This window comes from Halyomorpha halys, unplaced genomic scaffold (assembly GCF_000696795.3).
Source record: "Halyomorpha halys isolate HHAL.00 unplaced genomic scaffold, Hhal_1.1 Scaffold409.1, whole genome shotgun sequence".
NCBI lineage: Eukaryota > Metazoa > Arthropoda > Insecta > Hemiptera > Pentatomidae > Halyomorpha > Halyomorpha halys.
In genome coordinates, this window is record NW_027115142.1 from 12403 (window position 1) to 23789 (window position 11387).

The 11387-nt window shown below is 30.4% G+C and overlaps 1 long non-coding RNA gene across 2 annotated transcripts in view; it reads left to right on the forward strand.

Annotated features, from left to right (window-relative positions):
* The first annotated feature begins 348 nt into the window (after nucleotides 1-348).
* Nucleotides 349-11387, forward strand: part of LOC136796972 (uncharacterized) — a 109215-nt gene continuing 98176 nt past the window's right edge. For both annotated transcript variants that reach the window (XR_010844761.1, XR_010844762.1), the window contains exons 1-2: nucleotides 349-472; nucleotides 1257-1440. This is a non-coding gene — a long non-coding RNA (uncharacterized lncRNA). The remainder of the gene's footprint in view (nucleotides 473-1256; nucleotides 1441-11387) is intronic.

The following is an 11387-nucleotide window of genomic DNA, read 5'->3' on the forward strand; positions in this document are numbered from 1 at the left end:
ATGCAAAATTAAATACTCATAAAACATTATTAATTTGAAACATCAAACTGCAGTTTATTATTTCTAAAAACAAACTTGAATTGTTGAAATCTGGTTGGATATCATACTTACATATTAATTACACAGTTTGTAACGTAGGCAGGCTAAACTGTACAAGGTTAGCATGCCTGGGGATAATTACTAACACGAGATCACTACGTACAGAACAGGGAATCCTAATGAGGCGGGGCATTCTAAGAGCCAATGGCCATTCAGTAATGGATTGGGTGCTCTGATGTAAATGCATAATCCACCAATTAGAGGCTCTGATTACTATCGCCTCAGTCGTTTTACAGCAGTAACATTAAACCGAGAGTGAAACCTCAGCTCCAATCTATGCCACTAATTCTGCGTCCTTCCTTTGGTTCACTATTATAGGTAATAGAGGATGTCCTAGTTGGAATCATAATCTGTCAAGGTCCGCATTATTGGGGTAAGTAAACTAGGTTAATATGACGCCTTAATTTACTGACGAAAGGTAAATAAAATACCATTTATTTTGAAATTATGAATTTCTGTAACACAAATATCACTAACTTTAAATAGTGTTTTTGTAAACTATTAAAAATGGATTTTTGTGTATTATATTGAATAAAGAACATTTTTATCGTGATAAATTGAATCCAAAAATATCTATATCCACCAGCGGCATCAACAGAGATGAATCTGACTCGTTTTCACAGGAAATTTATAACTTCCTACTATTTTTTTTAGTTACATCTTTCTATGCAATAAAAAATCATAATTCATGATAAAAAACAACAGAAAAAAAACATGACGTTTGGGTCGTAATTACCTTGAATATTTTTTTAGAGTTCACTTTCCTTACACTAAAACACGGATCTTGTATAAAAATAAAAATAAAAAATACTATTAAATAAAAAATAAAGTTTCTCCTATTCTGTTGAGAATCGGACCCTAGTCTATATTAACATTGGCCAGGATTTATCGGAAACCTTTTATATTGGCCTATTTTTAGTGTGTATGTGAGGGAAATAAAATTTCATTATATGGAAGGGGTAGCGGCAGTATGTGCCATTGCCTTGAAAAATGTATGGGTATGGGGCACTCCTGACTCAGGTTAATATTCAAGGACCACTTTGCTCTCTACAATATGTTTTATTGATTATAGATGCAATAGTGCAATTAGTAAATGAAATAATATCTTTCTAAAGAAAATATTATTAAGGAAATTAAACTAAAGTGCTTTTTTTCAGCACCTGACGGCTACCCAGGTTGCCACAGCATACTAACCAAGGTGGGAGTGTTAAAATTCATTCTTCAGGACCGCCGAAAAATGAATGTTTAACTGCCCCTGGTGGGAATCGAACCCACAATGTTCCGAACTGAGCGCACTGGGACCTGCACCCCAACCCGCACGGCCGTCACGTCCCTTACAAAGTGATAAGTTAAAAATTGACATTTTTATGTTAAATGTTTATGAAATTTTTTTCGTTTATTAAATTTTCTTCATACAGCTTGAAGATAACAGGGATGATAAAACTTTTATGGGTAAGTTAAAAAAAAAAAGTTTTATTTTATAATAAAAATCGTATACAGCCATAAAATAAACAAACAAATAAGTAAATAGAAGTTTTTTTTTGTTTGCCATAGTTGTTTTATCCTTGCCCTGTTTTCTTGAGACGAGAATGAATAGATGACTAAAGAAGTTAGGGGCCGGATAAAAGCAACCTGCCACACAGGCTGGTGTGCCGTGTTTAGCATCCATAAAACCTGTTGTCTTGGTCTCGGAATATCTTTCCCCCTCAAGCTCCTCGTATACCATGTATACCTTCTTAGAAGTATTATAAAAAAATTAGACGAATCTCTGTGCTTTAAACTCTAATAGAACAAACTTTTTTTCTACTACCATTATTTATTTAATTAAACTATCTAAACATAATTCGTTTACTGAGAATACCTAACTATTTATCTTGATCAATTTAATCATTTTTTGAATTTGGTAATTTAAAATTTTGAATTTAGATTTTCACATAAAAAAATGACTATTGGTCTGTATTATGAAACACTATAAAACATTGATATTGCATACTCATACGTAATTATGAAGATTCTTATTACATGATTACAACTGAGGAGGGGTGGAGATAATAAAAAAAGGTGTGAAAAGTTCGAAACTTCCAGAAGGTGGTTTAAATTTTATATGTGATATAAAACTGGAAAATTATTAATAATATTCTTTATTTATTCCGGTATTGATTCCTTTGGAATAATATTAGAGGAGTCAAAATTAGGCTATAGAGCCTTACAATAAAAGAAAAAAGAAAATATATAAACAATATATAAACCAACAGTATATTTTTTTAATTATTATCAAAATGGTAATAATAAATAAAAAATCCTGTAACTAAACATAATCTTAAGGAATAATCCAATAAATGAAATAAAAGGGAAACGAAAGCAGTAGTGTTGATCTTTTAATTGTTATTATTCGGGAATTAAGTGGGCGAAGGTACGGGATTTGAAGGTTGGAAGGGTATTAGAACTACGAATGAAGGAGGGAATAGAATTCCAAAGGCTATGGTTTGATGGGCAGTTACATATAAGTTTGAAGGCCGTGAGTGGGTTTTGTGGAAATGCACTGAGGATTTAATTTGAAGGATATAGAGATGTATGATGGACGGCGGGATAGGATAACTTGGTAGAGGAAGGGAGCAAGGAAATATTTACGACGGAAGGAGGTGTAAAGCCACACAACATACAAAGCTATTAATTAACCGTATTAATATGAAATTATTTTTAAGTACTTAAAAAAAATCGTCTCTAGTCATATTACTGAATGTCATAACTACAAAGTTCTATGTATATACATTTATGAAAGATCTTTGGTGTTTAATAATCTTGTTATGTGTCTTTTCCCTACCTATCGGTCAGGTTTGGAAGCTAGACGGGCCCTCCGAGACTATTGCGTCTCAGGATTCATCTCGGGCTTTCGGACTTCGACACCAAGCTCTATGTCCTTGGGAGGGACATTGATCCCATATACATGTGTGGCGTTCGGCAGGTTTAGTACATCACGATCTGCACCTTTCTTGGCGTACAACGAACTAAGATGGTGAAGGTGGGATTCAAAGTCCTTACGATGAACAAGTTCTTTCATTAGTGAATGTAATGGGTATCAACTACTCGTATACAAGGCTTGTTGAACGAAGCTCATTTCAACCTTGAAAGAAGGTTTGCTCTAGAGAAGCTATCGGACTATAGAGGATTATAGACAGATAGATTCCGTCCTCCATAAAAAAAAGAGAAAAGTTTACCATAATCAAATAAAGACGTCCTGGCGATCAAGGCTTTAATTAACTAATTTTTTTTTAGTACAGATTGTTTAATATTCTGTTATGATACTAAATAAAATAAAATAAAAAAACTCTACAAAGGCCCAAATGTTTCAATCTTATTTTTATTAAGAACATAATTTTTAGACTCCACTCAGTTTTCTCAGAAAATCCAAATATTCTTCCATTAAGAATGTTATCTTCCCCTCCCCTTCTTCTTTCTCTTCAACAAGGTCAACAGATGGTTTGAAATTGATATTACACTGGGTTTCAAAGCATTGTTGATAGTTTTATGGTTAAAGTTATGAGCATTTAATATATAAATTCGATTTGGTGTGGTTGTAGAAAAAAAATCAATCAGTTAGAAAAACACTAAGCGGTTTCACACAGAGTAATTAAAATTTATATTAAATATTTTTATAGCTTTAATAACAAGTAATTATTAAATTATACTAATATTCCTTATTATATTTATTCAGAAAACAACATAATTATCTAATTATAACTGCATTTAATTTCGAAAATAATACAAATCTGACCGGGGATATTGATTTTTGATTAGAAGCTTTGAGTGGTATTATTTGAGGATACTGAAGATTAAATATTGAATACTGAATACTGAGATTAAATTCTGTTTAGGTGCAATTGCTTATCATAACCTTTATCTTTATTCTTTTTTTATATATTAAAAATTATAAAATTTTTTAATAGAATAAAAAACTGCCATGAGAGCTACAGTTTGACTGGTGTTGTATAATAGGATTATCATATAATTGCCATATTAACCCATTTGATTCCAACTATTTAAAATGAATATTTTTAATTGAGGCTGGGTAAAATTCTTTTTTACTCTCTATTTCGAAAATTACAACTCAAAATAACCGTTTAGGGGGAGAGGTATTAAGAATAATGGAGTATTAGGACTGAAAGGATACGCGTAATTTTATGTCCGTATACGAAATTTAAGTCTGGACAACAAATACCCACGCTTGAGCGCCGAACTGGAGGGGGATCAGATCATATTCATAATAAAATTAAAAAAACGCATTTGCGATAAATTATTTTTAGCCTATTTTTTTTCTTATCCTCCATTAAAATTGAATTAGTACTTCATGCATATATAATACATGAACGATGAGATGATTATATGACATTTCGATATAAAATACATCGAAATGTCATATGACAAGTAATAATATACTAGGAATAAGTATAATTAATATGCTTTTCTGAGTCTTCTCACTTTGATTGCCTTGTGGTGTTATTAGGTGTTGATATCAGTCCAGCTAAAGTGGTACAGTCTAACTATAGCCAAAGGCTACGCTATGGACTTAATGGAACATGAAGGGACCGTTCCGCTGGTTTACTTTATTATTATTTTTTTTAGCCTATTAATAAAACATCTTTATTAGAGACAAGTTTAATGTAATACAAACCGAGTATGATGTAATATCAAACAGTTATTTTTCTTATTTAATATTTTCCTTTGACAGAATAAATACGTAAAGGACCCCCTTTACGTACTTTGCTAGAGGCACTAAATTTCAAATGATATATTTTTTTTTTACTTGCTGGTGTTTTATGTTCTTAAGCACTGATTGTAATTTTATTCTTGTTATTGATGGAAACCGATGAAAAATATTTTTTATTACGATGATATTAAATTATTAACTTAATACCACGGTACGAGAGCAATTGAATTGAAAAAAGGTGAAAATGATGCAGCAGTTTTTTATAACTCGATCAATTTGTTCTTTTTTCTTCGTGGGTGTCTCTTTAATTAAGCAAATATGGTAGCAGAAATTTAATCAACATGTAATTTAAAACACATAGATTAAAATATCAGTTTAAAAAATAAAAATAAAATGTTAAAGGACAAATCTGAATATAAAAGAAAATAATAAAACTATAAAAACAATAAATAATAAATTTTCTAAAACTAAATTCAAACAAAATAAGCATAATTTATTTACATCGATTGAACATAAATGAGAACTAACTGCAACTCATATAATTGTTGGTTAATCCGTAACAATAACTGAGCCGTGGGACTATTGATAGAACGGGAGAGATAGAGCGTTGAGTTTTAAAGAGCTATTCGGCCAGGCCATAGGATCTCTATAAAACTCCCCAACTCTTCTTTCACGAAGAAGAAGTTGGACCTCGCTTGGGTCTAATGTAAATGTACACGGTCGATCTTCGATAAAACATTTTCTCGTGCAAACATTTGGCGATCGGGTTCCTCTGGGAGTGGTTGGTGGCGGAGTTTATTCAATGGCTAACCCAAAGATACTTTTCTCAATATGTTACGTCTAGAGTAATCCTTTGGAAGCATTTAGGAAGTTGTAATAAATAATAATTGTAATACAAAATTTAAGGTTTATTTATAAATGTTCTAAATATCATAGTTTCATAGTTTAGTCATTATCGATCAGACCGTTTATTTAATTTTTTTTTTTTTTTTTTGGATTTTGCAGGTCATATCTAGTTGATCCCGTATCAGGTTTCTCAGATTACAAATTCTACTTTCGCTTTCTCATGCATAACCATATTTTCCTTCGCATACATATAACAACTTAAAAGATCGTGCTTGATTTGGCCCAAATTTAGATGAGAGTTGAGAATATTCTAAATTATTTTCGATTACCCATGCGAAACACTCCTTTCAGGATGCACCCAAATCCAGTAACGGCTTTTCTTGTAGAATTAATATTAAACGACAAATTATTTACCTCGAGATATGGGTAGTAGCATACCTTACAGAAATTGGTGGTCAATGGCAGGAATAATTCATTTCTCCCATTTACTCAGAGGTGAAAACATCACATCCACATCGTACTGCAGTGATATCGACATGATGCATCAAAATCTTCTCTAAGAAAACCTGCATTGATTAATCATAAGGGACTTATACCCTTACATTACAAGGCCAAACTTCATGTTTCATGACATACAGAGAAGAAAGTAACGAGATGTGTTACGAAGTTCTTCCACAACATTCGCCAGACTTATCTCCTTCAGATTTCCGTCTGTTTAGAAATTTTTAAAACTTTCTTTAACGGTAAAATTTTCAAAAATGATTCTCAAGTCACAAACACATTTTCTGACTTATTTTTTTACAAAACCCTTTTGAATCAAGCCATTAAATGTACTTGCCAGATTATTCAATCATATCTCGTAATCTATTAAAGAAATGCAATCGAACTAATTCATCCTCACCAAAAGCTTTAAGCGACAACTAATATCCATTTTTAGAGGTTTTTAGTTGTTTTTTTTATGTTATAGAGTTGTCTGTGAATAATTAAACGGGTAATTGCAAAAACAACTAATCTGTTATCAGAGTTGGAGTAAAATTAGCCCCGATAAAACTGTAACACAATTGTCATAGATACAATGTTGGTTTATTAATGGTAAAGGGATTCTTAGAAGAGAAATATTTCGAATTTAAAATTCCCATGTGTTAAAGGTCCAGAGATATTTATGTGTCTATAATTTATAATTTTAAAATATAAATATAATCTATAAGCACTCGTATTTAAGAACAAAATAAGAAAAATGTCGCGTTTCGCTATTGTATGCATATCACTCTCTAACAATACTTGCCTGTCATCCCTGAGAAAAATCGGATTTATAGATTAGGAAACATTGATATAGAAATATTTGAGCCAGTCTCAATGTTTCCTCTAATCCATGACACACTTGCTAATCCCAGATTAATGGAACTGCTTATGCAAGTCCGGACATAAGCCTCAAAAACCGCAATCTTAACGGATAAATCCGCTGTAAACTGCACATAAAAAATCCTATTGCAAACTCTCTTTAGCTAAGTTTTAAGGAAAGCACAAATAAATCTTTGATTGGTTACTTTATAATTTATATAACCTTAATTTATATATTATTAGCCTTAATGACCACTGAGAACATTGATCAAATAACTTTATTTAATTTTTCTTTTCCAATCTTAAATGATTTACACTACTCGACTAAATTAAAGGACAATATCCCTATTATGTTAGATTTTGCTCTTATTAAACTATATGCCAATATCTTAACCCAAAGTGTTGGAGGCAAACAGTTATTTAAAAATACGATATTGATATTGAATTGTGATTATTATTGTTTATAGATTAACTGAAATTTTATTATTAAAAAAGATTAGCCACACCCAGTTTTTATCTTAATCTGGTTCAAAACGCAGCGCATAATTTTTGAGCTGTATTGAATTATATGTGTAATTCACTCTGTGAATACTAATTTGTAATTATTTTATATGGTTTCATTTAATTAAATAATGCCAAAAAAAAGTATTAACGGTGAGTTAGAGGAACACTTTTGAAGCATCACTCGAAAAAAATATATGATTTCAAATCGTCCAAAATTTTAATAGAAGTTTGCAAGTTGCTAGGAATTCCGTTATGCACGACGACTTTCACCAACAGATGAGCACAGGTAGGCCCATGGCTAGAAATACTCGATAACGTAGAGCTTTTCTGCGCCAAGCATTCAACTAACTCTTCAGTAAGGGAAGTTTGTGAACGACCTGGGAGTTCAAGCCTACGTTATTATCCAACGCATATTAAAAAACTCCAGCAATCTACAGATCCTAAAACTGAGAATGAAATCCCTTTATTACAGGAGCCCATGAAACACACATGCACTTAAAATATCTCAGGGAGAAAAAGAAGAGAAAAAAATTATTCAATTCATACAAGATTTGATTTAATTCCGACAAATTGTTTTGTTGTTGATGGACATTATAGACTACCGTAGGACTTTAAACTTTCAACCAAAGATATTAACCATCATCTGTGATGATAATACTTAAATGGTATGTTTGCTTAGTTATGTTAAAAAAAATATATCTATATTTTTTACTTCCAGAGAAAAATCATAGTTCATATAAATGGGTTTAAAATTTCTTTAAAACAAAGGTTAAAAAAGCTTAGTGAAGCCAAATATTCGTTACCTATAACTACAATCTGTCTATATAATTCCTTCAAAGAAACACTATCTAAGATAGTGAAAAAAAATTATTTATTGCTATTTACACAACAATAGTTTGTAGACACACTATCCATTGGTAGCAGACTAATAACTTTTTACATTAGCAGGTCCCGTGCCCGTCTTCTATTTAGGCGTCTCGAAGGACGTCCAGATTACCCTTACTACAGTAAAAAAAAACACTACTAAATATTTTGTATGATTAGAAACATTTTCAAAAAAATAAAGTCAGATTTGATCCAGCCGAAGTATTGAATTTCTAGATTACACGGAAGAAAAATAGTTCATACAATATTTAGCTACGTTTGTATAAGTTACGAGAATTTTTGTATACTACCAATTATTTATTAAAGTAAATTTTATCTTGCAGCGGTGATTTGGAAATATAAGATAACCATTGTAAAATAAAAAAGCTTAGAGTTGAAATAAAAAATGGAGAAACACAGAGATAGGTATTAGGCTACGGGAAAACACAAAGGAAAATATGGGAAAATGAGGGATACAGGAACTGCGGCTGGTGAAATATTAGAGTGGACCGGGAGCTGACCGCATAATCCCTGGCTGGCAAATAATGTTGACAGAGCTATCATCTCGTCTCTAACCTCTTCTATCGACCCCTCGTTTTATTTGTTTAACTTATTTATCCACTTACTGGGCTTTTTGTTTCTTCCCTTTGGCTTTCTGTGTAATCAGTGTATACAACCGTCGTATTTTAGGTTTCAGAAGTTGTAATTTTCATGATATAAATAAATAATGATTCTTGAATATTTAACTAAAAATAATTATGTTTGAGTTATAAAGAAAAATAAGTGAAAAGAAATCGTATGTGTTTTAATTTAAAGAAAACATTTTTTCAGTCATTGTTTTCTGATTATATACCAGGAATTTCGCATTTTCAAATTGTTAAATTTTCAGAGTTCAGTTGGAAGGAGATTTTGAGTCCTACCTCATACCTATGAGTATTATTAGGTGATCAGAAGCGTAGAACGTGTCCTCATTGCATGACAAGAAATTTATGGCATCAATAAAGCTTAAAATATTATAACCCAATCTAATTAAACGTACATTTTTTAATGACCACCAGGGAAAAATTAATAACTAAATAAAAACGAAAATAAAACTTATATAATAATATTATTTTACAGACTATATGGACTCTTATGCAAGTAATTGGACAGGCATTTAAAGTTACTTTTGCTCCTGAACTAATTCACTAAAATATTTTGTTAAATCATATAACTAACATAAGAAATTATAGAACTTTACTAAAACGTAAACATTGACATACTGTCAAAACACATTCCAGAAATCAGTGGGAGCATCATTCTATAGCATTAAAAGTAATCTGGACATCATAAACGTTGTAGGAACTGCGTGCAAATATAGATAAATTTTTGAGAACATATCAATTTACCAAAAAAAACTTATAAAAACATCAAAACCCCACTTCGACGACTATCAAGTGGATAGTGAAAAGATGTTTTTTCAATTTTCTAATTCTAAAGTAATTTGAAATATATATAGTTAATTTTCATTGTAAATAAAAATTAAATAATTTTAGAGTATAAATATAATGTGCCTCTTTATTTCTTTTAATAATTAAGTTTTATTACAGATCAGAAAGTGTCCTAGCATTAACAATAATTTTTCCATATTAACGTTTTATAAATTAACGTTTCGGACCAATCATGTAGTCAATTATCATTGTTGGAACTCATATAACATCGTAATAGAAACTATTAAAAAAAACATCCAACCATAGCGACACAAAAAATATTCCCTACTCTGTTCGTATGGACGATTTTGTCATACAAACTTATCCCTAGTTTTATTGTGATCAGAACTCCCAAAAAGATAGTATGATTTTAATATAAACTTTAATTTTTTGAATATTAAAGTATTATGATATTTTTTTTTTTCCGCTAGAGTGCCAAATTCTATCGAAGGCGGAGATGTCGAGCATGATCACAAATACCTGTGCCTAGTAATATAATGTTCGTTATTTTTTAAAGTTTTAAGTAATTGTATAGATATTCATAACACTTAAACCTTATAAAAATCTATTCATAAGTTATGAATTCACAATAATATGGATGAAACAATTTGTTAAAACTGGATCTGGTGCAATTTCATAATTAATTGTATTACTAGCGGTAACTGCCCGCGCATTGGAACCGAAAATAATATGGGGTTTTGTTTAAATAAATAATCTAATTTTTATCCATTTTAGTCTCAACACATTTTATTTTTCTAACAAGCCCGACGTTTTGACCAATTCAGACAACTTCAGGGACAATCTACCACAAAACAGCTTTATTACATGAATGATCCTCAACTATTCAAATTACTTAAAATTATTATTTATAATTTATCTTACCTTAATACAATATTGGAACTAAATGATTTAAAAACTCAACTTCATGCAAGTTGTTCTGCCCAGTTCAAAACAACAATTTCTATGAAACATTAAAACATTAGATAAACATATTCTTTTGCTAATAAGTATATCTTGCATTATGTCTAATTACCTAATTAGTTAATTTTTACATTAAAAACAAAAATTAAAATTTATTTATTACAGTCACTATTTGTTAAAACTTTATCACAACAATGCTTGTAACCTTCCTCCACTCAGTTCAAGCATTAAAATTATTTATTATAACAATATTGTTGTTGATTTTCCTCTTTATTTAATTAGTAAAATTACCATCAAGGCTAATTATAATTATCCAAATTTAATTTATTTATCCTATATTTTTCATAAATTAATTTTAATTAATTTCTCTGCATAATGTTGGTTCAAATTTCTTGTATCTGTTTTGGAATTCACTGTATAATTAATATTTTCAGATATGTAAATGGATTAAAGTATTTTCCTTTTCAATATATTATTTTCATTATGTAAAATCATTGTATTTTAAAAATGAAAAAAGTGCTGGTTTTTGGTTGCATGCTATACTAGTGCCGTTTTATTTGGATCCCTCTCCTTGTTTTTCAAATCATTATTGTGTTGATTAATTCTGTCACCCAATAATTGCTTTGTTTCACCAT